Source organism: Lepidochelys olivacea (genome assembly GCF_965140295.1).
Source record: "Lepidochelys olivacea isolate rLepOli2 genome assembly, chromosome: 13".
Classification (NCBI taxonomy): domain Eukaryota; kingdom Metazoa; phylum Chordata; order Testudines; family Cheloniidae; genus Lepidochelys; species Lepidochelys olivacea.
Window position 1 is genome coordinate 27,195,485 of NC_140423.1, and position 26,444 is coordinate 27,221,928.

The 26,444-nt window shown below is 46.4% G+C and overlaps 1 protein-coding gene across 5 annotated transcripts in view; it reads right to left on the bottom strand.

The window, feature by feature from the left end:
• The window catches only part of RALY (RALY heterogeneous nuclear ribonucleoprotein), a 277,011-nt gene that overhangs the window by 181,758 nt on the left and 68,809 nt on the right, over positions 1–26,444 (bottom strand). For 3 of the 5 annotated variants that reach the window (XM_084645717.1, XM_084645720.1, XM_084645716.1), the window contains exon 2: positions 8,923–9,013. The exons of the other annotated variants lie outside the window; for them this stretch is intronic. The gene's annotated coding sequence lies outside the window, so the exon portion shown is untranslated. The remainder of the gene's footprint in view (positions 1–8,922; positions 9,014–26,444) is intronic. 5 annotated transcript variants of the gene reach the window in all.

Below are 26,444 nucleotides of genomic sequence, written 5' to 3' on the forward strand. Positions count from 1 at the left end.
TTACTCTGGTTTGATTTGGGTCCAGCCAAGCAAATTAATGAGTTTTGTTGCCACTGACATAGTCTTTTATTCTGGTTCTAAACTTACCTGATCTAAAGTAAGTCTGCACTGATAATGGTCATGGCATAGGGTTTCCAAACCACTATATTGTTCATCTTGGTTTTCTCATTCATCAGCTATAGTCCATAGCCTGTTTTTCACTGGTCAAACACAAATTTATTTCAGGTGCCACCTATTCCCCGTGAATTACCAGCCTGAGAGCAGCATCCACTCTATAGTCTATGAACAATGCAGACAGACCTTGTTAGCTAATTCTTTTCAGCTCAAACAGCTGCAGGCAATCCTTGGACTGGGCCCACCTGGAAAGGATTCTAGCTGGGTTCTTGCCTTTATGTTTTTTAGGTACAGATTAAAGGGCTCTCAGCGTTTGAAGAACAAAACTTTCTATTTTCCACAGCCTACGATGAAGAGTCACCTAAGCTGCCCTGCCACGTCCTCTTGACTGATCCAGGGGATTATTTTTTAAAAGGAACTGATTTTCTATGCCAGTTTCCTCCTGCCTCTGGAGTCCACGCTTTCTTGATTCATGCACAAAGTGCAGCGTATGTGAGAGATGCTGATTGTTCACTGAGAATTTATTAGGATCATTAACAAACTACACAGAGAGCTGAGCTTGTAGGTAACTGGATCCCACAGTGTCCTGAGTTGAGGCATTCTCCAACAGAAATTCCCGTTTTTCATTAGCAGGGCTGCTCCACGGCATGTGACAAAGAGGGGGCATCACTGGGAGGGATAGCTCAGTGGTTTGAGCATTGGCTTGCTAAACCCAGGTTTGTGAGCTCAATCCTTGAGGGAGCCATTTAGGGATCTGGGGCAAAAATTGGGGATTGGTCCTGCTTTTGAGCAGGGGGTTGGACTAGATGACCTACTGACGTCCTTTCCAACCCTGATATTCTATGATTCTTTCTATCCTGACAGATGAGCTTGTCCCAAGTGTCACCGGAAATTAGACTTGGGTTCCTTAGAATTCTGATGAAATAGGCATCTGAATTCAGACTGAACCATGAGGCACTGATAAATATATAGACAGACACACAGACAGCACACCTCCCCACAAAACAGGAGTGAATTCACCTAAATCTCCCTGGGGTTTTTTTGTTTTGTTTTGTTTTGTTTTGTTTGCATTTTATTTCAGTGTTTTAAAAGAGCCAGGAAGTTATTTTCTGCTTTAGAAAAATTCAGGGAAAATCCCAAACTCTGCCCACTCAATACTGGCCTTGAAAAAGCCATTTGAAATAGGACCAACGCCTTCTCACCACCCAGGGCTAGTCAGGCATGGGTAGAACATTTCATGTTTGAGCCTTACAGGCTAGACTAGGGCATGCAGACTGACTGCAGTCTCCCCCGTATTTAAACTTCCATGGGCTAGCTCCCTGGCAGGCTGATCAAAGTGATGTGAGAGGAGACTGGATGAGGGTTGGGGGGATATTTTTAGACTTGGATCCTGCTAAGTTCAGACTCTAATATTCAGAAAGAAAGTGAAATAGTCCCATTTGGTTTCCCCAGAGCAGGGCTCTGAAATCAAACTCTGTGTGTGTGTTTTCTCAGCCCTGCCAAACCAGCCACACTGTGGCGTACAACCACAGCAGCAACTGGAGCTCCATACCAGGCCTTGCTTGCATCTCATTTGAAGTGAGGAAAAGTAAAGCGGGGCAGAATTTGGCTCAGTGCACGTGTTTCTTAATAAGACATGAATAGATCAAAGACTGAGGTTTATGGCAGTGTAATTAGCATGCTAATCAGTGGATGTAACTGTCCAACATTGAAATGGAGACTCCTCTAAGAGTCAATTCGAGTCCAAGTTAAGGCCTTACACATCACCTCTCAGTTCAGCCCAGTACCTTTGATTAGGGTGTGGATTGGAATACGAACAATCCAAAGTAAAGAGAGAAATGCTATCAAGGTTGCTATTAGTAGAAATGGGTGAAACAGTTCCACTAAAAAATACTGATATTGTGCAATGCGACCACCCCTTCCATCGGAGAATGCCAAAGCTCTTCACAAACATTAGTTAATTTAATGTCATAGCACCTCTTCATGCCTCCTCCTTCAATCTGTTCTTGGCCGGTATCAGTGCTCAAATACCACCTGCTATTTAAGGCTCTCACCCTGATGCAGTAAGTGAGCAAGTGATTTCCTCTGTGCTGTGGTGGGCCACAGGCCCTGCAACCTTGTTTTTCACTTGCTATCCAGTCATCTCCCTACTTTCAATAAACATCACAACAGCAGAGAAGTCTCAAACCAAAATCCCAACTCCAAGATGCTGAAATCTGGACTTGAATTTTTCATATGGCTCTGTCTGATCTTACAGTGAATCAACTGGGGTCTTCAAAATCTGGATCCAAATTCTGCTGCTAAAGCCAAAACATTTCCCCACAAAGGTACCAGTAACAGGACCACCGTGGATCACCCAGATTTCTGTGCCGTCCTCAGACGTGCCAACAACCTCTAGCTGAAAACCAGCACACAGTCAATCCACACAAACTATTTCAAGTGCGTGCCTTCCCACTTGAAAACCATGTTGTAATGGAATTCCAGTGGGAAGGAGAGAACATCATGCTGCTGTAGGGCATTTAGTGCTTGATGCTAGATTCTTTGAAGTCAATGGCAAAGCTCACATCGACTCTAACAGTGCAAGATCACGGCCTGGAGCATTTCATGAGGCCGTATAGTTAATCTGAATAAATAAAATGAAAGGGGGCCTCATTCCTGACTTTTAGCACAGTCCTGAGCAAGGAGTTCTGTGGATGCTGTGCGGCCCCTGGAGTCACTGGGCCTCTGATACGCTCCTTGAGATACAACTTCCATCCTTCTCCCTCCCCACTCCCAGCGAGGATAGTAATTTACTGCTGGACTGTACCAATATTAAATCACAATGCACCCTGTCCTGCTCAGTGGTTCCAGGTGGCAAGCTGGGGGAGTGGAGCGGTGGTATTGGGGACTCTGCCTTTAGGGCTGAGTGTCCCAGGCAGAGCCTGGGCGGGGTGCTGCAGAAGCTCTTCTTGTTATGCACAGTTGGTTGGAAATGAACGCAGAATAAAGCAGATCTTGGAAGCACCGTAAGCAGCAAGGCTCAGATTCTCAGAAGTATTTAGGCTCCTAACCAGGGCCACTCAGAGGTTTGGGGAACCCGGGGCAAAATCTGAAACTGAGCGCTCCCCACACCCCCAAAAAATATTACTGCTGAAGGGAGGCCCTGCAGAAGAGGGGGTTTGGAGAGCGAGCCCACTATGGACTCATCTCACAATGGTGGCTTGGCTCCTGTGCTACTTGGCTGGGCCCAAACGTCACAACCTGGTGTGCTGAGTCACAGAACTCCTCCGGCTGGGGCCCTCTCAAACGGGTGGTCCAAGGCAAACTGCCCCCACCGGCAGCCCTGCTCCTGACTTCCGTCTATCTGGGCCTGAGTGATCACCGGACATCGCAAAAATCAAGACTCCACCCGTCCCCTATTGCACCCCACCCACCTGCTCTGGGGAGGGAGTGTGCAGGAGAGGAACGCTGCACACCCAGACCCCCAAACTGGGTAGATTCCATAAGGGCATATCAGGGATGATTACACCCTTCTGCAGATGAGTGATACGAGTCACAATCCGCCCCTAAATGGTGGTGCCATATTTTTAGGATTGATCCCATTCTCCTCCTTCATGGTGTCACTCAGATAAGGGTATGGGATAGTAAGAGGAATTAGTTGTTATCTACTAATGGGTAGTTATCTACTCAGCCCTGGTTAAAACTACCAAGAGCAATTCAATGCAAAGTTCTGCCACTAACTGGATTATTACTTCCTTACCCCCCCCACCCCCCCGCCCCAAAGAGCTAAAGGAAATACAGAAATATGTTGTTCTGTTTTCACCAGCCTTATCAGCGTGCTCAGGCAATGGCACCTTACCTTGGGACAGTAGAAAGCCTAAGACCCCCCCAAACAAAATCCAAATCCTTTGTTTTTTCTGCAAAGGACTTTGGCCTCCAACCCTAGGGAACAATGACAACAATTCTAAGACCAGAAGTTGGTCTTCAGTGGGATGAAATAGGAAATGTGACGAACACTGACCTTCATAGGTACACAGTGGGATCTCCAAAAACACTCAGGACTGGACTAACTCTGCTCCCACTGAAGTCAATAGTGAGCATTTTGAAAATCCAGCTCTCCACAGTATATTTTATATAAAATCAGATAGCGAATTAGGTGTTAAGGAAGCCCTGAAACTTAAATGTTTCCAACTAATCATCTGCTTCCCTGTCTTCTCTCATAATATGTGTTATACAAGTTCAGATTCCCCATGCCCTCCTAGCAGACAGAATTATATATGCTTAGAATTATGTTTTTTGAAAGTGTCTGGGGAACCTGAACTTGGATAATATAAATTTTGAGAGAAGGCAGGGCAAAAGAAGATTAGTCTGAAATATTTCAGGGCTAGGGCTATTTCTAAACATTAATCATGATCTTATGACAAATGAAATCTCTCCACCTTGATTCCAGAACGAGAAATAACAGCACATTAGTCAAATTATTCAGCCAAAAGGCACCTAGCTAAGGTACTGTTATGGTCACCATTACCAGAACACATGAGCATTTTAACCTATCTAACCTCCCAATCACCTCAAGTACAGAAGCATCATGAGCTTCTCTTTGCAGGTGCAGAACTGTGGCACACAGTGACTTGCCCAAGGCCAGACAGGAAGCCTGATGAGTTGAACCCAGGTCGCCAGCATGCCAGCCTCAGGCCCTAACCACTTCCCCTCTTCCATCAGTATCTGTAAGTTCTCCTACCTAGGGCCTATCTCGTCCATGTTTGTGCGGCAGTCAATACAAGGGCAACCCCATTTTAGTTGGAATGTTTGGGTGTTACCATAATATACATTAATTATTATTATTATTATGTGCTGTAGACATTGCAGAATATACCATTGGACTCGGCAGACCTTTATCCTGTTTGTGCCCTTTCGTCCTGAACAGAACCACATAATTTGTTTTATTTATTTTGAATTTTCTGAGGGTGATTTTGATTATTTGTTGGTTTTTGTTTATTTTTCCATTGTGCTTTCTAAAGCATGGTACGGCACCACAAGAACCTGAAGACTGTATTATTAATACCCCCAGTTTACAGACAGAAGGGCACAAAGAGATTGAGTGATTTCCCCAAGGTCACAAAGGGAAACAGTGGCAGAGCCAGTAACAGCACATTGGGATCCTAACCTCCTGGTCTAACAACAATAACAGTTGTCATTAGCTGCATGTGGGAAGCACAGCTCCTCCCTCGTTAGCCTGGCTTCTGGAAGTGATGTCACAGTATCAGACAATGTGGATTGATAAAAATTAAATGGGGACAGATTGAAAGACACTCCCCAACTTCCCCATCAGACGCACCCAAAACCGTACAGTAATCCAGCATCACACTGTGATATCATATCAGCTGATTATAATCATGTAGAGTGAAACAGAGAACTGGGTAGATGGAGAGTACCCGCCAGCTGCCAACAGGCCAAAGTACAAAGCACTTGCCTATCTCATGTTGAAAAGTTAAAGTTGCAAAGTGAGCCTTTTAAATAGCAACTGATAGCCGAGGAGTCGATATTAGGCTAAATTCACTCTCAAGGCTTTGCTCAGTGCTTCCATTCCTAAAGTGCTGAAGTCGTGTTCTCGTGGTTTATGACATCAGTGGAGCCCTGGGAGTGAATTACAGCTTTGTAGTCACTCCAAATATATCTGTTATCCTACTGCACATTCCTTTCCTTGACAAAGATCTCATAGGCCCAGAAGAATAATTCGTCCGTACAGTTAAGCTTTTCTTGACTCCATCACACAACTCCATTAACTCTTATGTTGAAATCACACAACCTCAGCCACAAGTCTTACTATAATCAGTAACCGAAATATCTCATTGCCAACTGCAGGCAGAGTCTGCTACATACATTCAAAATGTTGATACTTGCCATTTCCCCCCGCCACACACACACCTTGTCGTTTCCAAATACGGAAACACGTTACACCCCTTCTTTCCCTCGCCCACTCGGGGGCTAAGAAGGTCACCGGCGGGCCACAGCTTATAGTACTATGGAGTGCTTTGTACTAATCCTGAAAGGACAGGGACAGCCCTGGCTAATAACTGACCTGAACAAGTGATTAGAGTCTGGATTAATTTGCAGCTAGACCCCGTGGTGGAGCTCACAGACACTGTTGGTTTCCGAGAGGGGAGACCGAGTTTCATCCATCCACTCTCACCGGGGAAACTTCAACACTGGCAGTATGAGAACTATTCCAATCCACACAACCAGCTAATGGACGTTTTCACAGCCAGTGCTGATGGCCAGAACAACAGGGATTCTGGCCCCTTCTCTGACTCGCCAGAATAGCGGGTAGTTTCACAACACTTTCTGGACACTCCAAATAATGAGCATTTTCATTGCCCTTCCCAGATTGCCAGAATAACGGCATTGTCGTGAGCCTGTCTAGAGTGAACTCTTGTTTCACTACCTCTGAATTCTATTTGGGGAGTGAGAAATGAAAGAGACACCAGCCTCTGCAGCAGGAGAGCTGCCCCCTTCCCGCAGAGTTCAGGAACTCAGCAGGCCGACGGACGGTAAGGGCTCTGCAGTTCAAAGATCTGCTGCATTCAGGTCCTGAGATTTTTGTGCTGACATCGCTCAAGAATGACAAAAGCCATTCTTCTCAGTTACGAAGCTCAGCAGTGTCAGGGCACAGAAGAACAGTGGCCGGACACAGTAGATACTGTGAAGAAAAATGAAGCTCCATAAGGCACTAGGGTGTTCATTGCACACATGGTCACACTGAACTTAAATAACTGCTGGTAGTGATATTTACAAAAAGATTCTTACCCTTTCCTTCCAGGCTGCTGAATCCTCTCATTTAAATTTTCATACTGAAGCCTAATTACACCACAGTATTTCCCTTATCCATGAAGAATAGGGTCTTCTTTTACGCCATTTGTTTACTCTGCCTATATAATGGAACTTTTCAGTTCTATTTTGTGTCAAGACTTTTTCATTAATAGTATGGGGAAAAGGGAGTTTCTATTAACCTGGAAGCAGAAACTGATTCAGCTAAAATAAGAACAGTTCTAAACCTTCCCCCTCAGACTCAATTCTCTGATCCGCATTTCAGGTTTGCAAAAGTTTGGATGACTTTTTGTTCCTTGGTTCGTTTTCAGTTTCGTGGACCTCTGTATTTCTGCATGGGGTCAGGAGTGTGAGAACCTTGGTATTCCAAGACAAAAAAGTTTCTTTTGTTCTATGGCCATCTCAAACAGAAGCCAGTGGTACCAGAATTTCACTGTTCCCATGTTTAGAAGATTCAAGACTCCCAGAGATGCAGCTGAACTTTCGGGGGCTTATCTGAACTGAACATGTGAAGATTTTGAGGTCCTTTCATCACGATCATAAACCCCAACCATGCAATAAGGGAAAAGGCCACTGCTACAAATATAACACCGCAGCCATGTTAACATGCAGTGCCATGTACTCAGCATACACAAATATAGTTGCTTTGGAGTAGATCCTGAAGTCTTCATTCAGTCCCTATTCAAGCAAATCTCTGAATGGATCAAACCCTGGAGTTCTTTCCAAGTTTTTACAGACACAAAACTCCCAACAAAGACAATGAGAGTTTACCCAATGAAAGACCCTCACGGGCAGCTTTGTCTGAGTAGTAAGGTCTAAAAAACCCTGAGGGAGCATTCAGGAGTTTGCCCTCCAGTTCCCATAGTGACAATGACCCCAGGATCAGCATTTCCTGGGCTTCTACCCAGGTGTTGCTCCGAACCCTCCTGCCATCCACACACAAAACCCTCTTACCCCCCTGTGACGGTGCTTCCAACCTAGCCTTGCCCAGCTGGGTGTGCAGGCTAGAGCTCAGGTGTTGCTTTCACTCAGGCTGGTAACCCACTCACTCTGCAGTGGGGGAGAGCATGCAGGCTACATCACTCGAGTGCTGATAACCCTCCACTGCCTTCCCACAATTCCCCCTGCGTGACCAGAAGGACGGACAGAGTCTCCCACCATTCACTAGAGCAGCTCAGTTTACTGCAGCACAAAGAACCCTGGGGGTTGCCCCCAGAAATCCTAGTGTCGCCCATGGGTGAGCACAGCGCCAGTGAGGACAGAATAACTGTGGTAGGGCATTGCAGAGTGGCAGGTTGTTGCAGTGTGGCAGCTCACACCCGGGTTAGGGTGGCCCAGGTGCCCATCACCTGAGCTAAGTCTGCACTGAAGGAATACCCTTAATCACTGGTTTTGCGTCAGTCATTAACATCCTGGAAATGCCCTTCCTGATGGTCCTTATTGCTGAATTATTTATTGCCCTAAATGCTAAGGGCTCCTTTAAAATTTGAGGGATGGTGGAGCTGCCTTGCTCCAGTGGGAGCACGGGGAGCCAGAGGCAGTGTCTCAGCCTGGCATGGCCCCACCAGAGCTCCAGGAAACACAGAGGGAGTGCAGCCCTTCTACCACTGTTTGAAAGGACGCAGAGTTTGCTCTGCTGGACAGTGCAGAGACACCAGAGCAAGGCTTTGATCTATCCCTGTCATCCTCTTGGGCAACGGCACTAGCCCTTCAGTGTTCTGGCTCCCCCTGAGCGCCAGTATTTCCATTGTGCCTAGTCCCTGGGCACCATGCCGGTCAGAACCACACTCTAGCCCTAGAGTAACCAGAGGTCTCGGGGATGCTTACATCAAGGCAACCAGTTGTTACCACAGATCTAGAAACCTGGTTAAATCCCCCCTTGAGTACCACCATTTGGCCCCTCCAGTTTCCCCAGCACAATGTCAGCAGGAGAATGCAAACATTCTCAGATAACACTCGTTTGATTCTGAAGTGTAACAGAAGATATGATCGGTTGCTCACCGGGAATGGTGTCTGGCGTCTGTGTAGGTTAATCCTTCCTGTCACCAGTCCGGGAGCAGGCAAGGTATCCCTTTATGGACTCGGCTCCGACCTACAAGAATCAGGAAACACAAATTGTTGCCTGTTGTGGTAAGAGGATAATCCAACACTTTGTAATCCTCAGCAGACAAGGGACAGCAGACAGGGCCGGCATATACTGCAGTTGAATTAAATGCATTTAACAATGCCTGCTGCTGGTTGTGTCGCCTGCAGTGATCCAGGATTTTTGGATCCCAAAGCATGAGCTTCGTAGTCTAAAGGACTAGCTCTTACCAGGGAGGACATACAGCTACATTGTGTTCGCATGGATTATACACACAGTGAGAACACGGTGGGTAGTTGAGTGAGAGTGCCTTGTTGTGGGGAAATACCACTGAACACACCATTTTAAGTGAATTCATGTGTAGAGGTCATGTTAACTGATTACTGGAGCCGGGCAGGAATTTTCCACCAAAACTTTTTTTTCCCCACAGGGAAAAGTGCTTTCTGCTAAAATTGAAGTTTTTCCCACAGTAAAATTTTGCTGAAATTATCGATTTTCCTGGTGAGAAATCAAAATTAAAATTTTGTGTAAGGTTGACCCAAATCACAGAAATTTGGGTGGCTGAATTGAATTGAAGCATTTTGCTTCAGGTCACTGCAATATTAATCCGTGTCTGCCTGAGCTGCTGGGTGCTTGATGGGAGTTTTAGTTCAGGTGCCTTGTGCCCCCATTCTGTCCTGTGGGTTGGGCTCTCTGCTGGACTGCATCTCCCATGATGCAACTGATTCTCCCCTTTGGAGGCATGAGAAGAAATACCTAGACTGGGGAGTTCTTACTGGAGACATCAGGTGAAGAATTCTACAGCCAATAGCTGCACCTGCAGGAAATCACAGGCCCACAACTTGCTCTGGAGGGACACCCTCAGAGCTACAGAGCATGGCAGCTACTTCCCCATTGCCCTCACACATTGCGTTCCTCTTGCGCAAGTTTCCCTTGTGCTCAAGCAGAGCAGATAATGTTTTTTTTTTTATGACAGAGATGGGCAAAACGGTTTCTAAAAAGCGAGACCCACCCCGGCACCAAAATCTCACCCTCACAGAACCAAACTCAAAGCAAGCCCTTTCTGAGGTGCATCCAAGTGAGGAGCTTAGGTATTTGTGTTCCGGGAGCGCATACAGGCCGCGACCGAGATCGGGGCCCCACTGGGCTATGTGCGGCGTTAATACGTAGGAAGATACAGCCCTTGCCTCAGGGAGCTGCAGTCTAAATAGACAAGGCACACAAAGGGTGAGAGGGGAAACAGAGAGACTGAGTGTCTTGTCTAAGGTCACACAGCAGATCAGTGGCTGAGCCAAGAACCGAATCCAGTTCTCCTGACTCTCAGTCCAGTGCCTCACTCACTATATAAAAATATCGAATTAGTTCTCTTGTCCCCACCCATCAGATCTGCTTTGTCTGGGATTAGCGAAGTGAAGAGGTACAAATGCAGGGATTAAATCAGCACCAGTGCTCTCTTCCCATAATCCCCAAATGCGTAAAGATTCCCCAAATAACCGTCCCCGGCTACTAACTTTTTCATTCAACTCCAGATAAAATTGTTCACATTGTTTATAAGATATCCAGGTAGCCAAACTGCCTGATGGAAAACCAGCAGGTGTGGACAGGGCCCTGTCAATGATGACAAATGTTAAAGTGGAAGGTCAGTTCATTAGTCTGGTTTGCCAGATGAGAAACCTGCCTTGCTCCTTGCTAATTAGAGACTCCATCCAGACTCTGACGTGCAGCCAAACTGCAGAAGGTCCAAATTGCTGATGTTAAAGGGAGACAGGGTAACAACCTGCTGGGCTTTCACCGATAAAGAGTTTGCACCTATTTAATGAGCTAGAATCCCACTGCAAACTAAAGAAAATAATCTTCAGCTGCCCAGTGGTTCAGAGCTGTATGTGATGGAGCCTCCACATTGATTGAGGCTATAGATCAGGTAATTTTTCCATATAGCAGCACTTTCTTCCATCCTAAAGGACACAGTGAAGTGCTTTATGAATTTGCAGGTACCCATAGGGTCCAATATTGCTCTCTTTGAAGTCAGTGGCCATGCTGTTGTCAACGTCAGCTGGGTTAAGCCCATCATTCATATTAGCTGGACCTTTCCATGGGTTGGCAAGACCTCTCAGAAGCTTGCATGATTATCTAAACCCCTGAGCTCTGCAACAGCAGGGTAGAAATGTCATGAGAACAGGCTTTCACAGGAAGGTTGGGGCATTTCCTGCTTCCACTCCAGGGTAGAACCCAGAAGTGCAGAGAATTACGGGATTAGGTTGAGGAAGGGGAGGGATGAGAGGCAGGTTCTATTGGTATTTTGGATGAAGAGCTGAACCACTTCATCCTTCCTCCCTAGATCAGAAAATTAAGCAAGCAAACCCATGGGACCTCCTAATCTGAGGCAAACTTCCAATCCTTTGAAATTCTCCCCTCACAAATAGGGAAAAGTCCAAAAGGAGCATGTGTGAATGTGAAAACATGTGATGGAAGAGGGACAGCTGGGTGTTGAAGCCACAGAAAGGGGCCTCTGGAGATGTGAGTTCCTTCCCTGGTTCTACCACTGACTTAGTAGATGACTTTGGCTGCACCTCTTTGTGCCTCCTGCACTATGGAGTTAGACTCAGATAAGGTTTGTAAAATGGGCTGGGATCCTTGGATGGAAGGTGCAAAGCATCATTCATGCTGCAACCAAATTCAATTTACCTCACAAGCACACCTATAAAATACAAGATGACATAGGAGGCAATCACCATGATCAAGCCTGAGAGAAGACCTGAGAAGAAAAACCTGCCTCTATTGTATATAATCCCCAACTTCACATGCAAATAGCTGCATTAAGGACCAGATTCTCCTGCCCTTTCATGGAGCAGTACCTCAGTGAAGAGGGGTCCCAATAGAACCAACAGGACTATACACTCCAGTAGTGAGAGTGGCAGATGCTAGTTCTTACAGTCCTGGAGTTAATCAGAGTGTAGTTTACTGTCCTGGGAGTTTGCTGGAATCACTGCAGCCTATTCTGAATGATGCTCGAAATTGGAGGGGGAAAACAAACCCTGCCAAGGTACAGATAAAACCAAACAAAATCTCTCAGACAAAGGAAATGCACTAAAATGTTCAATTTTATTCTTGCTCTGGGCCCCCAAAGCATTTCCCTTTCCTCCCTGAATGATAACGGATATAAAAATTAAATATAAATTCGCCAACAAAAAACCAAAGTGCACTGAAGGGCAGTAAATCACCGGGACCAGATGGCGTTCAGGGGAGGTTTGGGAAGGGAATGAAGGATGAAATAGCAGAGATACTGACTAAGATATATCATAGATCTTTAAAAACAGCAACTCGTCCTCAAGGCTGGAGACTCACTAATATGGTGCCTCAGTTTGAAAAAGAAGCCAAGGGAGAAGGCAGGAGAATGACTGACGGGGGAGCACCACCTCAGTACTGAGGGGATCAGAGACTGGCCAGCCTCACCTCACCATGGAGGGAACTGATAGAAGGCTTAATTCACTGGTTTCTGTCCCACTTGGGGTCACTGCACTCAAGGAGGCAGTCGCCCCTGATGCATGGTCACTCTCCCCTGGGAATTCAGCTATCTTTAAACAGTGACAGAGATTCCCTGCTGGATGTGCTGAGTCAGGCTATTCCCCTGGTACCCTGCCCATTCCCTCTCCTCAGTCACTTTTGGGTACACACTGGAGAGCTGCCCAACCCTCAGAGGAGTGCAGGTGGTGGTGGTGGGTCCTTGAATGACCAGAGACCCCCACAGAATGGGTGTCCCACCATCAGGGTTCCCTTGGCCTGTGCCATGCTGGCTGAAGCTGGCTCCAACCCAGGTTTGTTAAGTCCTGAAGAGTCGGATTAAAAAATGAATAGCTGAACACTTGGACTGGTATAACCTGACGGGGTCACCCCAGCTGGGCTCCAGTGAGGCCTCTCTAACCTGCTGGAGGTCTTTAAAAAGAAACATGAGACAAAGCTGACATCATCTGCTTGGTTTCAGAGTAGCAGCTGTGTTAGTCTGTATCCGCAAAAAGAAAAGGAGGACTTGTGGCACCTTAGAGACTAACAAATTTATTTGAGCATAAGCTTTCGTGAGCTACAGCTCACTTCATCAGATGCATTCAGTGGAAAATACAGTGGGGAGATTTATATACACAGAGAACATGAAACAATGGGTGTTACCATACACACTGTAATCAGAGTGATCAGGTAAGGTGAGCTATTATCAGCAGGACAGTGTGGGTGGGGAAACCTTTTGTAGTGATAATCAAGGTGGGCCATTTCCAGCAGTTGACAAGAATGTTTAAGGAACAGTGTGCGTGTGTGTGTGTGGGGGGATAAACATGGAGAAATAGTTTTACTTTGTGTAATGACCCATCCACTCCCAGCCTTTATTCAAGCCTAAGTTAATTGTATCCAGTTTGCAAATTAATTCCAATTCAGTAGTCTCTCGCTGGAGTCTGTTTTTCAAGTTTTTCTGTTGAAGAATTGCAACTTTTAGGTCTGTAATCGAGTGACCAAAGGAATTGAAGTGTTCTCCAACTGGTTTTTGAATGTTATAATTCTTGACGTCTGATTTGTGTCCATTTATTCTTTTATGTAGAGACTGTCCAGTCTGGCCAATGTACATGGCAGAGGGGCATTGCTGGCACATGATGGCATATATCACATTGGTAGATGTGCAGGTGAACGAGCCCTTGATGGTGTGGCTGATGTGGTTACATGCTATGATGGTGTCCCTTGAATAGATATATGGTGTGGCTGATGTGATTAGGCCCTATGATGGTGTCCTCTGAATAGATATGTGGACACAGTTGGCAACGGGCTTTGTTGCAAGGATATCACTACAAAAGGTATTTCTCCCCCACTCTCCTGCCGATAATAGCTCGCCTTACCTGATCACTCTGGTTACAGTGTGTATGGTAACACCCATTGTTTCATGTTCTCTGTGTATATAAATCTCCCCACTGTATTTTCCACTGAATGCATCCGATGAAGTGAGCTGTAGCTCACGAAAGCTTATGCTCAAATAAATTTGTTAGTCTCTAAGTTGCCACAAGTCCTCCTTATCATCTGCTTAGATTTTGAAAGGAAGCTCCATCACAGACCAATATCCCTGGGGCAACGTCTGCGGTTAAGGCAGCTGAGTAATGGTAAACAAAGGGCTGTAACATGCAGTGCTGTGTCAGAGAGAAGTTGATAGAGGGGTGTCTTAGGGGCCCATGTACTTGTCAATGGAAAGTGGAAAGCAAACGGGTGATGTCTGGGGATGGACACTATGTCAGAGATACAAGGGAATGTGAAAAGCTCTGGATAGAATTCCTGCAGACGGCAAGCAAGGCCCAGTGTTTAACGCCCAGCCCTCAGAGACAAAGGTTCGGAGTTCTATACTTAGCTCTGCCACAGATTTGCTGTGGGACCTTGGGCATATCATTTAGGTACTGTCTGTCTTAGCTTTGCCACCTGTGAAAGGGGGTTAATAACAGTTTGCAGGATTTTCAAAAGAGTCCAAGAGCACAGAGCCAATTGATTTTCAATGGGACTTGTGCCCCTAAATCACTAGGGGCTTTTGAAAATTTCACACAGTGGCAATACTCACCCATCACAGGAGAACTGTGAGGCTTAATTAATTAATATCTGCAAAGTGCTTTGAGATCCTTCAGCAAAAAAGGACAAAGAACTATTGCCATTAGTTATTTAAGGCTAGAATTTTCCAAATGCTCAGCACCCAATTTGAGGCCAAATTTTCAAGAACTCAGCTCTCGTTTAGGCACATCAGATGCTGAACTCTTCAAAACCCTCAGTTAGGTGCTTAGGTGACTTGCTCAGGGTCACACAGGAAGTCTGTGGCACAGCCAGGAATTCATGGATTCCAAGGCCAGAAGTGACTATTGTGGTCATCTAGTCTGACTCTCTGTGTAACACCAGCCAGAGAACTTCCCCAAAATAATTCCCAGAGGAGAGCTTTTAGAAAAACAACCAATCTTGATTTAAAAATCGTCTGTAATGGACAATCCACCGCGACCCTTGGTAAATTGTTCCAATGGTTAATTACTCTCACTGTTAAGAATTTATGCCTTACTTCCAGTCTGAATTGCATGCAGGTCTCCTGAACCTGCATTACAAGTGAGTGAATGGTGTGAATAACTAAGTTTTCATTTTGCTGGCCATACCAAAAAGTCAGAAAAAATTTAAAATGTTTTGGGTCTAACAAACCATTTTGTTTTCAAGTATTGAAAAAAAGTTTGGGCAGCACCCAGCTCAACTCCTCAATCCCAGCTTGGGGCCTTTTAAAAAACACCCTGTACCTTTATACAATTTCTAACACTCAAAAGCCTCAAAATGAACAATGAAGAGATCCAGCTACTTCCCCACTGTCACATCATCTTTCATCACACACTATCATGCATCACACCTGATTTCTCACCACCCAGTTTCCCAGAGGCAACAATGGAAGACCAGGGGACTTCACTGCAAAAGCAAAGAAGTGCCAGAGATGCCATGAAGGGCAGTAGAGATTTTTGTATTGCTGTCGAGTTTATATGGAAGGTGCACGCATGGTACAGTGGTGGAGGGCAGACAGACCGATGGGATGGGAATAGAAAGTTTTAAGAATTTGGGCACTGGTTAAATTATCCAGGGCACGGCAGATAAACATCTTAATTATCTGATGGTGGACATGGCTAGAACATGGGAGAAAGGGGTATATTCCAGTGGGAAATCCAGAATTTGTGATTGCTCCATCAAGTTCCACTGCTGGGGGGGGAGGGGGGGAGGAGAATCCTGCCCCACTCAGTGAGTGAAACTAATTGGGCTGCCACATGGTAGCAAGATGTTTTGGAAGCGCCACATCACCGCTGCATTTTTTCTAGTAACTCAGATCACGGTTAATTTTGCAACTGCCTTCCGCTCAATTAAATGTAAAGATGCTATTCTGCAGGGTTTTCCAAGTGGGGCAGGAAATAGAAAGATCTGGAAAAGGCAATTTATGTGAGAGAGGTTTCTTTTAACATTGCGTATCATCGTTTAAAAAGGAGTGCAAAATTATATCAAAAACCGTAAATAAGAGCATTTTGCACCCAGTTTGCACGGATCTAAAATAGGAACACGAGGGATGTGTTCAGGGGAGAATCAGAAAAGGAGTTTTCAGAAGCTTACATGAGTATTTAAACCCTAGATCAGTGGTCTCCAAACTGTGGGGTACCCCCTCCCCTCGGGTCATGGAGGAACATTCAGGGGAATGCAGCAGGCCCTGGGCCAGCCCCCAAGGGGGGCAGGGAGGGAGCACCACCCAGCCCTGCTCCACCCCCAAATCTACTCCAGCCCCAGCCCCGGCTTGAATCATAGAATCTCAGGGTTGGAAGGGACCTCAGGGAATCATCTAGTCCAGCCCCCTGTTCAAAGCAGGACCAATTCCCAATTTTTGCCCCAGATCCCTAAATGGCCCCCTTAAGGATTGAACTCACAACCCTGGGTTTAGCAGGCCAATGCTCAAACCACTGAGTTATCCCTCAGCTGTGGCCCCACATCCAACTGCGGCCCTGGCTGTGGCTCTGCTCCGGGCCTTGTCTCCACTCCCAGCCCTTGCCCCACTCCCAGCTTCAGCCATGGCTTCGGCCCCAGGCCTGCTTCCACCTGCGGCAACAGCCTCAGCCCCCTTAATCCTATCCAACCCCGCCCCCCACCCAAGCCATGGCCCCGCTCCCGGCCCCAGCTCGGGGGAGAGGTGGAGGTGCGGATAGGGCACAACTCTGAAAAGCTTGGGCACCGCTGTTCTAGAGTGTGCAACATCAGGTAATGTCACAAGAACTGGGGATTTTGGGGGCACTTATTTCTCTAGGTATCACTTTACTCACCTCTGGGGTGAAATGGAAAGTGGCAGCTATTTAACGTATTATAAAAATGCTACATAACAGTTTAGGACAGGAATAGCAGCAAAGCACCACCTCTTAATGAAACTGCAATCGGAGTTTAGGTGGCCAAAGGAGAGGATTAATTTTGTCTTGGACAATGGAGTCCACTTCCTTATTCAGCTTGCAAAAGGCAGTGTGGATCAAATGGGCACAAATGGTCAGGATGTGCATGGGTTAAAGCCTCATCTTAGCACTTCCAGCAGCAGAGTGAACTGTAACGTGTGTGGGCATCATCTACTTGTATTAAGGCCCAAATAGTTTTCAGTGGGAAAACTTGTTAATGCAGGAGAATATTTCAGCACCCATCACTCATTGCCTACCCTATTTCTCCCCTGTTAAGTACTGCAGCAAAGGAAATGTTGACCAATAGAGTTTTGCCAAGGTAACATCGAAGAGCTAAGCTGGGGAATTGAAACTCATCCTTCACTCATTAGATAGCACCTAGAGTAAGTTCCATGGGGTCTCCATGGATGGGGGTATTTACTATATGCTCACTATACCTAGGCAGAGCAAGATGAGTTATGGCTGGAGTTTCTGCAATTCATTCCCAGTTGCTTTGTTAATACAGGTTAGTTAAAAGGGGAATGGAAATTAACTGGGAGCCAGGAGATGTGGAATCCATTTTTGGCTCTGCCCCGACTCCTTTTGGGCAAGTCACTTAAGCCAAACTTTTTAAAAGTGGGAACTCATTTCAGGTGTCCCACTTCTGGGTGCCTGATTGGAGATTTGTGTAAAAGAGCTTGTGACCTGGCCTGAGGACTGCTTGACAGCAACAGAGTAGGTGTAGCCAGAAGATGAAGACATTGTGGTGAGTTGTGTTTTTCCTACCTGGAGTGGAACAGGGAGACTGACCTGTCCCTGATCCCATCCTGAGTCATGATGTGGTTTAGAGTTTCACATCTCCATTATGGAGAATACTTTGGTCTTCCTGCCTCAGGAAAGGGGAACAGCTGGCACATCTTGCTAAGAGCCACCTGCAGTTGAGCGTAGGACTTGCATGCTGTACACAAACATGCCAAACCCGCCAAAAAAACAACAACAACAAAAACCCATAGAAATTGGGCTTGTTTTGGGCTTAATTGGCTTGTGAGTTGCTTGTTGGCTAGTTTTTGGCTTGTAGCTTGTTGCTTCTTCTTCTTCTTTTTTTTTTTTGATCGGCTCCTGGCAAGCAGGGGCAGGGGGCAAGCCGGGGCAAGGTGGGGAGAGAGTCAGGCCTGCACAGCGGGCCCACCACAGTCCCAGACTGCATGCTGGGGGGATCTAGTCACATTGGCTTGTTCTGGCCTTGTTTTGAAATGGGATTAGCTTGATTTGTGGCTTATCGTGAAAGTCGGGATACTTATTTACTGCATGAAAGTTGGCAACTGTGTGTACAGCTCATTGGTATTGGTATCAAATATTGCTTCTGAAAATTGGAGCCTCAACTATTTTGTGCCTCTGTTTCCTCATCTATAAAATGAGCGTGCTGTTACTTTCCAACGTGCACTGAGCTCTAGGGATAAGAAGTGCCATGCAAGTGCTCAGTTTTATTGAAAAGCAGTCAAGTTTTGAGATCCCCAAAACACTAGACTTAAAAGAAAAATCAAACTGGTGCATTTCAAAAGTGAATCGAAAGGGTTTGTTTGCATGATTGTGTAGTTCTCCTGCAAGAGGCAATGTACCATGGAAACTTGAAATGGAGCATGGAGCTTGATTCTCTGTGCTGCTTTAGGGGCCAGTTGTATCAGCAATAAAATCCTGAATTTAAATCTTGCCCATGCTTGATATATATGGATGCCAAGAATAAGTGAATCTCAGGTCATGGTAGGTAAGATGAGGGGACACTGTTGTTTTACTCAATCTGCTTTAAAATGTGTTCATTTGCCATTTCTGAAGCTCCCCCGTATATTCTGATGCTAATTTGAGATCTCAGAATACGCTTCTTCCTTTCTACACAACATTTTCATTCACCTTTACTCCAACAATCATTTCATGTCATATTTTCTCCCCAGTGAATCTTCATATGCTTTAATTGGAGCTTGTCTGTTCGTTCATCCTTGGGTGAGGTCTGTTTAGTAGCTGAGAGTATCAGACACTTTTACTTATGGAATCAGTGGAGCTGAACTTTGCAGAGCGACTTTTCCCTGAGTGCAGAAGCATTGTTCTGTTGAATTATGTTTGCTGGGAGGCAGCTCTCTCTTCCTTCCGCTTGTCTCTCACTCACCCATGCTGGCTTGCTTCATGAGCCATACAGCATGCAAGTCCTATGCTCAGCTGCAGGTGGCTATTAGCAAGATTAGCTGTCCCCCTTTCCTGAGGCAGGAAGACCAAAGTATTCTCCTTAATGGAGACGTGAAACTCTAAACCACATCGTGACTCAGGATGGGATCAGGGTCTCCCTGCTCCACTCCAGGTAGGAAAAACAACTTGCCACTGATCCTAATTTGAAATCACTATCATGTCTCCATCTTCTGGCTACACATACTCTGTTGCTGTCAAGAAGTCCTCAGGCCAGGTCACAAACTATTCTACACAAACTTGAGACTCAACTCACTGCCTATTCCCATCAGTAAAACTACAACAAAACTAACTACAGTAGGAAAACAGAGAGGGTACAGCAGGGCAGAGGGAAAGAATTGCCAGGACATTAAGGTACTGGACAGGAAATCAAGAACTGGATTCAGTGCCTGGTTCTGTCAGAGACTCCCTGCGTGACCTTGGACACTTGTGTCTCTGTGCCTCACTCTCATATCTTTAAAATGTGGCTAATAGCATTTGACAGAGGTGCTGGGTGGATAAATTCATGGATGTGTAGGAAGAGCACTGATCTGATGGGTATAGGGGCCCATATAAGAATTTATCTAGATAGAATTTGCCTCGCTGTACCACCATTGAGTGCAGTGGATTTCACCAGGGATGAATTTGACCCATTACATCGAGGGTTGATTCTTTTCCATAGAGTTGTGAATATTCTGAATTGTTCCCAACGGCTTGGACTAAGTTAATTACACAGATTGTTTGTGCCGCTCTTTAGACTGAGGCAATGAATTGACACTGAGAAGCACTGGGCTGCTTCTTGGAAAGAAGACAGCCCACGTGCTGATTTCAAGAATGAGGAAGAATCAGTGCACTTAGATGACTAATGCCTCTCCTTAGAGAACCCAGAGCAGCGACGGGGACATGAGTTGTCCCCACGATGTAGAGCCTAGGGGGCCCCACTGTGCGAAGAACAGAACACACACATAGGGTAAGTCTACACCTGGAGCTGGGCGTGGGGTGCCCAGCTCACATCGATGTATACCAGCTCTCATTGAGTTAGCGTGCTAAAAAAAAGTAGGGTAGTCATGGTGGCCTGGGCAGCAGTGGCATGGGTGGCCGTCCGGAGTACAAACCCGCCTGAACACCATGGGCAGGTACTTGGCGTGGCTCGCCTGCGCGGCTGCTTACCACTGTCTGTGCTACTGTGGCTACATCGCTATTTGTAGAATGCTAGCTTGATGAGAGCTAGCAGGAGTATGTCTACACAAGCTGGGAGTCACACCCCTACCTCCCAGTGTAGACGTAGCCATAGTAAGAGACAGTCCTTGCCCTGAAGCACTTAACTGCATAGACAACACACATAAACCAAAACCCCAGATCCAAACACCCCTTATCTCTGAGACAGCTTAGGTCCAGGTACAAACGTTGTGGCTATCCTCTGTCTCTGCCATGGGCTTAACGCCAACCTCCAGATTCAAAGTCTTCCTCTGCCCTCCCACCCTAAGCACAGAAGTACAGAGCTGGCAGGGCCCTCAAAGGGTCAGCTAGCCCATCCTCCCCCACTGAGGCAGGATTATGTGTAGCTTTGGGAGAGTTCAGATCTGGACTGGAACTTTGCAACACTGGCTGAGCTCTAACCATGAAAGATTAGGACTAGATTCTCCCCTCCTCAGGCAGGCAAAGCTCCCATTGCCTGAGACAGCCTCCGTGAGAGTTTGCAGGACAGAATCAGGCCCTGAGGAAAGTGGCCCTTATTTCTTCCCAGCGGTGACTGTTGTTGTATTTACTAAAAGTTCAAAATGTAGAGAGTCTAAAAAAGAAAAAAATCTACACCAAAATAAAGGGGCTACCTAACTTCTCAGGTCAAGGATTTGATGGGCCAGGTCTGGCAGTGCAGAGGTGGCTTCTATACTGGGCAGCTGAGAATTCCTCCAGCACAGGGGAACTGCCAGGTAGCCATCACTGTGCTACTGCCATATGGTGCCTCCCAGCAGAGGGGTTTGTGATGGGCAGGAAGGACAGGGCAAGTGTGCACTGTGCTTGCGGGAACCCATCAGTGTAATTTAGAACAGTCCTGAGGATGCTCTAAGTGACACCAGCAACTGCACCAGCCCCAGGATCAGGGTGTGTTGGGGGAGGGGGAAATTAGAAGGATTGAAAAGCCACCACTCCCTTCCCCTCAGGGGCAGGTGCCATGGAGAACTGAGCCTGATGTCTACAAATCTGGCAGAAATTAAAATGATCTCCCTTTAATTCCGATTGCCACCTCCAGGTATATTTAGAGGCAAGTCTCGGGTCCCGCCAGGCCTTGAAATGACCCCTGCATTCAGACAAGTTGTCATGAATATAAAGAGAAGAGTAAACACCTTTAAATCCCTCCTGGCCAAAGGAAAAACCCTTTCACCTGTAAACAGTTAAGAAGCTAAGATAACCTCGCTGGCACCTGAGCAAAATGACCAATGAGGAAACAAGATACTTTCAAAAGTTGGAGGGGGGGAGAAACAAAGGCTCTGTCTGTGTGATGCTTTTGCCGGGACCAGAGCAGGAATGCAGGTCAGAACTCCTGTAAAGAGTGAGTAAGTAATCTAGTTAGATATGCGTTAGATTCTGTTTTGTTTAAATGGCTGATAAAATAAGTTGTGCTGAATGGAATGTATATTCCTGTTTTTGTGTCTTTTTGTAACTGAAGGTTTTGCCTAGAGGGATTTTCTATGTTTTGAATCTGATTACCCTGTAAGGTATTTACCTTCCTGATTTTACAGAGGTGATTTTTTTTTTCTTTAATTAAAATTCTTCTTTTAAGAACCTGATTGTTTTTTCATTGTTCTTAAGATCCAAGGGTTTGGGTCTGTGTTCACCTATGCAAATTGGTGAGGATTTTTATCAAGCTTTCCCCAGGAAAGGGGGTATAGTGCTTGGGGGGATATTTTGAGGGGGAGACGTTTCCAAGTGGGCTCTCCCCCTGTTATTTTTGTTAGACACTTTGGTGGTGGCAGCATAAAGGTTCAAGGACAAAAGGTAAAAGTTTGTACCTTGGGGAAGTTTTAACGTAAGCTGGTAAGAATAAGCTTAGGGGGGGGTCTTTCATGCAGGTCCCCACATCTGTACCCTAGAGTTCAGAGTGGGGAAGGAACCTTGACACAAGTGCTGATACTTCCCAGCCACCGTCCTCTCAAGGGTACACATGACCCAGCACTCTCAGTTTAATGATTAGACCCTTTTCTTTTAACTCATTGCCTTTTCCTGACAATGGATATTTGCTTCTTAGCCTGAGGGGGAAGGGGAGAACCGAGCTATGCTGTATGCAGGCTTAGAATCATAGAATAGAATATCAGGGTTGGAAGGGACCTCAGGAGGTCATCTAGTCCAACCCCCTGCTCAAAGCAGGACCGATCCCCAATTAAACATCCCAGCCAGGGCTTTGTCAAGCCTGACCTTAAAAGAGAGATTCCACCACCTCCCTAGCTAACACATTCCAGTGCTTCACCACCCTCCTAGTGAAAAAGGTTTTCCTAATGTCCAACCTAAACCTCCCCCACTGCAACTTGAGACCATTACTCCTTAATCTGTCATCTGCTACCACTGAGAACAGTCTAGATCCATCCTCTTAGGCTTGTTCCCTTTGGAGCCAATTTATTCTGTCCTTACACGTGGCAAAGCTGGATCCATGAGTGGACTCTTGTGAATGCACTTATGGCTACAACATGGTGCTAAGGAATCAACGGAGCTGCAGCTTGGGGCAGGTAGGAGATGGCAGCCTCTCCACTCTTCTACCCCCAGGGGCTTTGCTGCCATTGTCAATAGTGATGGGGAGGTGGGTCTTGTTGGTCTGCTGTCAGGAAAAGAGCACAGCCACCATGGTTTTGCTAAGGAAGGAGAGCAGCCCTGTTGCCCATCTGTGAACTCAACTAAAGACAGGAGACAGAATGAGGCTACTCAGTCTATGGACACCAGCAGATAACAGATAACCATAAAGAACTAGTTTTCAAGGGAGACAACTACAGCTGCTCCAAAATGATCACAAGGAACATAAGAATTGCCTTATTGGGTCAGACCAATGGTTCGTCTAACCCAATATCCTGTCTCCAGCAGTGGCCAGTACCAGAGCTTCACAGGGAGTGTACTGAACAGGGCAATTATGGAGAGACTCATCCTGTCTTCCACTCCTGGCTTCTGGTACTCAGAGGTTTAGGGTCGTCTACAGCATGGGTTGCCTCCCTGACCATCTTGGTAAATAGCCACTGATGGACCTGTCCTTCATGAACTTATCCAGTTCTTCTTTGAACCCATGTGTGACAAAGTTCCTGCTCTATGTTGGTGGGTCTTGTGCTTATTGGCAGATTTGCTCGCCTTGGAGCTTCACGGCAGCCCTCAGCTTGGCCATTTTTCTGAATTCACAGTCCAGGTCAACTCCTCCGGTGTCTGACCAGGAGTTGGGAGGATTTGGGGGGAACCCGGGTCCGCCCTCTACTCCGGGTTCCAGCCCAGGGCCCTGTGGAATGCAGCTGTCTAGAATGCCTCTTGGAACAGCTGTGCGACAGTTACAACTCCCTGGGCTACTTCCCCATGGCCTCCTCCCAACACCTTCTTTATCCTCACCATAGGACCTTTCTCCAGGTGTCTGATAATGCTTGTACACCTCAGTCCTCCAACAGTCCGCATTCTCACTCTCAGCTCCTAGTGCCTCTTGCTCCCAGCTCCTCACACAGACACCCAAAACTGAAGTGAGCTCCTTTTTAAAACCCAGGTGCCCTGATTAGCCTGCCTTAATTGATTCTAGCAGCTCCTTGATTGGCTGCAGGTGTTCTAATCAGCCTGTCTTAATTGTCTCCAGAAGGTTCCTGATTGTTCTGAAACCTTCCTTGTTACCTTATTCAGGGAAAAGGGACCTTCTTAGCCTGGGGCTAATATATCTGCTTTCTACTACTCTCCTATAGCCATCTAGCCCGACCCTGTCACACCACGTTATATATTTGGACCTCACAACATCCCATGGCAATAAGTTCCACAGGTTAGTTGTCTGTTGTGTGAAAGGTACTTCCTTTTGTTTGTATTAAATCTGCTGCCTATCAATTTCATCAGGTGAACCCTGGTTTTTGTATTGTGTGAAAGGGTAAGTAACACTTCTCTATTCACTTTCCCCACACCAGTCATGATTTTATAGATCTCTATCACATCCTCCCTTAGGTATCTTTTTTTTCTAAGATGAACAACTCTTTTTTTTAGTCTCTTCTTGTATGGAAACCATTCCATACCCGTGATCATCTTTGTTGCTCTTCTCTGAACCTTTTCCTGTTCCCTTGTGCCAATGTTCTTCTAGCCAGTTGCTAACTGGTTTTAGGGGTTGTCCACATTGCAACTGGAAGAGACTGGGGCAGCATGTGTATACATACCCAAGCTAGCTTCAAGCTGTGCTAGCTAGCTAAAAATAGCGAGTGCGGTGAAGCCTCGGCAGCACAGGCTAGCTGCCAGGGTATAGGTCTGCCCCAGACCCTGGGTATGTACTCGGGCGACTAGTCTGTGCTGCCACAGCTGTTTTTAGCAAGCTAGCTATATCAAAGCTTGCACAGGTGTATCTATGCATGCTGCAATCACCCCTCGGATTGCGGTGTAGACATGCCCAGGAATATTCCCAGTGCAGAGAGACTCTGAGCAGCCTCTACAGCAGCTGGGGCACATGGGCATAGCGAGGTGCACAGGACTGGAGTGCCTAAATAAGAGCCACATTTTCAAAAGTGCTCTACCAATGCCCTGATTTAGGTACTCACCTGGGAGTGGAGATCTGCTGGGAATCTGGCTGTAGGTGGGCAAGATAAAGATAAAGAGAGACATGAAGCCAGACAGTGCACAAAGGGGAGGAGGGTGCAAGGAGCCTTTCCATACCCGTGATCATCTTTTTCACTAAGAGGGTGGTGAAACACTGGAATGCGTTACCTAGGGAGGTGGTAGAATCTCCTTCCTTAGAGGTTTTTAAGGTCAGGCTTGACAAAGCCCTGGCTGGGATGATTTAACTGGGAATTGGTCCTGCTTCGAGCAGGGGGTTGGACTAGATGACCTTCAGGGGTCCCTTCCAGCCCTGATATTCTATGATTCTATGATTCAAGCCACTTGTGCGCCTTGAGCAGGGAATGGCCAGAATTAGTCACACTCCCCTGAGCACAGGGGCTGCTCCTGGCTATTAGCTTTGGGAAACCAAAAGGGGCAAGGAGAGGTGAGGTCATGATCCAACCTCCAAACAACCAGGAGAGCTGACCGGTCACAGAAGGAAGGTCACTCTGCAGCAGCAGCTGGGTGCTGCTGGAGACACTGTTGGAAGACAATACCTCCCGGAGAGCTTGCTGGAGCAATCCAGCTCCATGCTGCCCCTGGCTTTGTGGAGAAATTGAGCTCCTGGTTTGTAAAGCCTGTTAGGATCCTTCAGGGCAAGCAATGCTATATAATTGCTTCAGCGCAGAGAATGAAAAGAACCTGCTGCTCTCCTCAAATTAAAGCCTGAAAATCCACCTGGAATGGGCTCTCCTTTGTGGAGAGAAATAATAATTGCTCCAACAGGGATTTATAAATAATTGCAACTGACCCGCATTCTAACAGGGGTAACCATGCTGTTGAACTAAACAAACGTATGTGCAGAACAAAGCATTGCACACAGTGAAATTACTATATAGGAGGAGAAAGGTGAGGCTGGGAAGGGACACAGTGGCTCTTCTTTGGCTTTCTCACACAAGATTAGGGCAGAACAGCCTGGCCTCAGGGTTTTCTCATTATAAGCAAAGCACAGAAAAGTCAGGTATATAAATCTGATTCTTCAAGGAGCTGGGTGCCCTTAACTCCTGATGGAAGAGGTTCAGCACCCTTCTGGACCAGACTGTGTGCCTGCACTGCTTAATAAGTCTTTCACTTTCTATCTCTTTGTAGCTGCCCACCCGACTCTCATATTCAGTTGGTTCTCCTCAACAACTCACTACCGTGCTTTTTGTTTCTTCCTCAAAGCCCAGAGATATCAACTCCTGCAGGATCTCAGCCGCGTGCTTCGTGGCATCAGTGCTGGGAAGGTTTGTGCTAAAGATCAGGCTTTGGACTTTTTCATGCAGCAACTGCAGCATATCGTTCCACTGCAAAACCTATCCGGACTGATCCCTTCCAGATCTTAGAAGGGTGCCCTCCATGCCAGGATACCATCTGGTACCTAATTCCAAACAGCCATTGTAAAAAGCAACCCCTCCTGAGATGAAGGGCAGTCACTCTGGTAGAATCTGCATCCTTAGCTTACTGTCTAGCTGGCTGAGCAAGGGATGGCAAGAAGAACT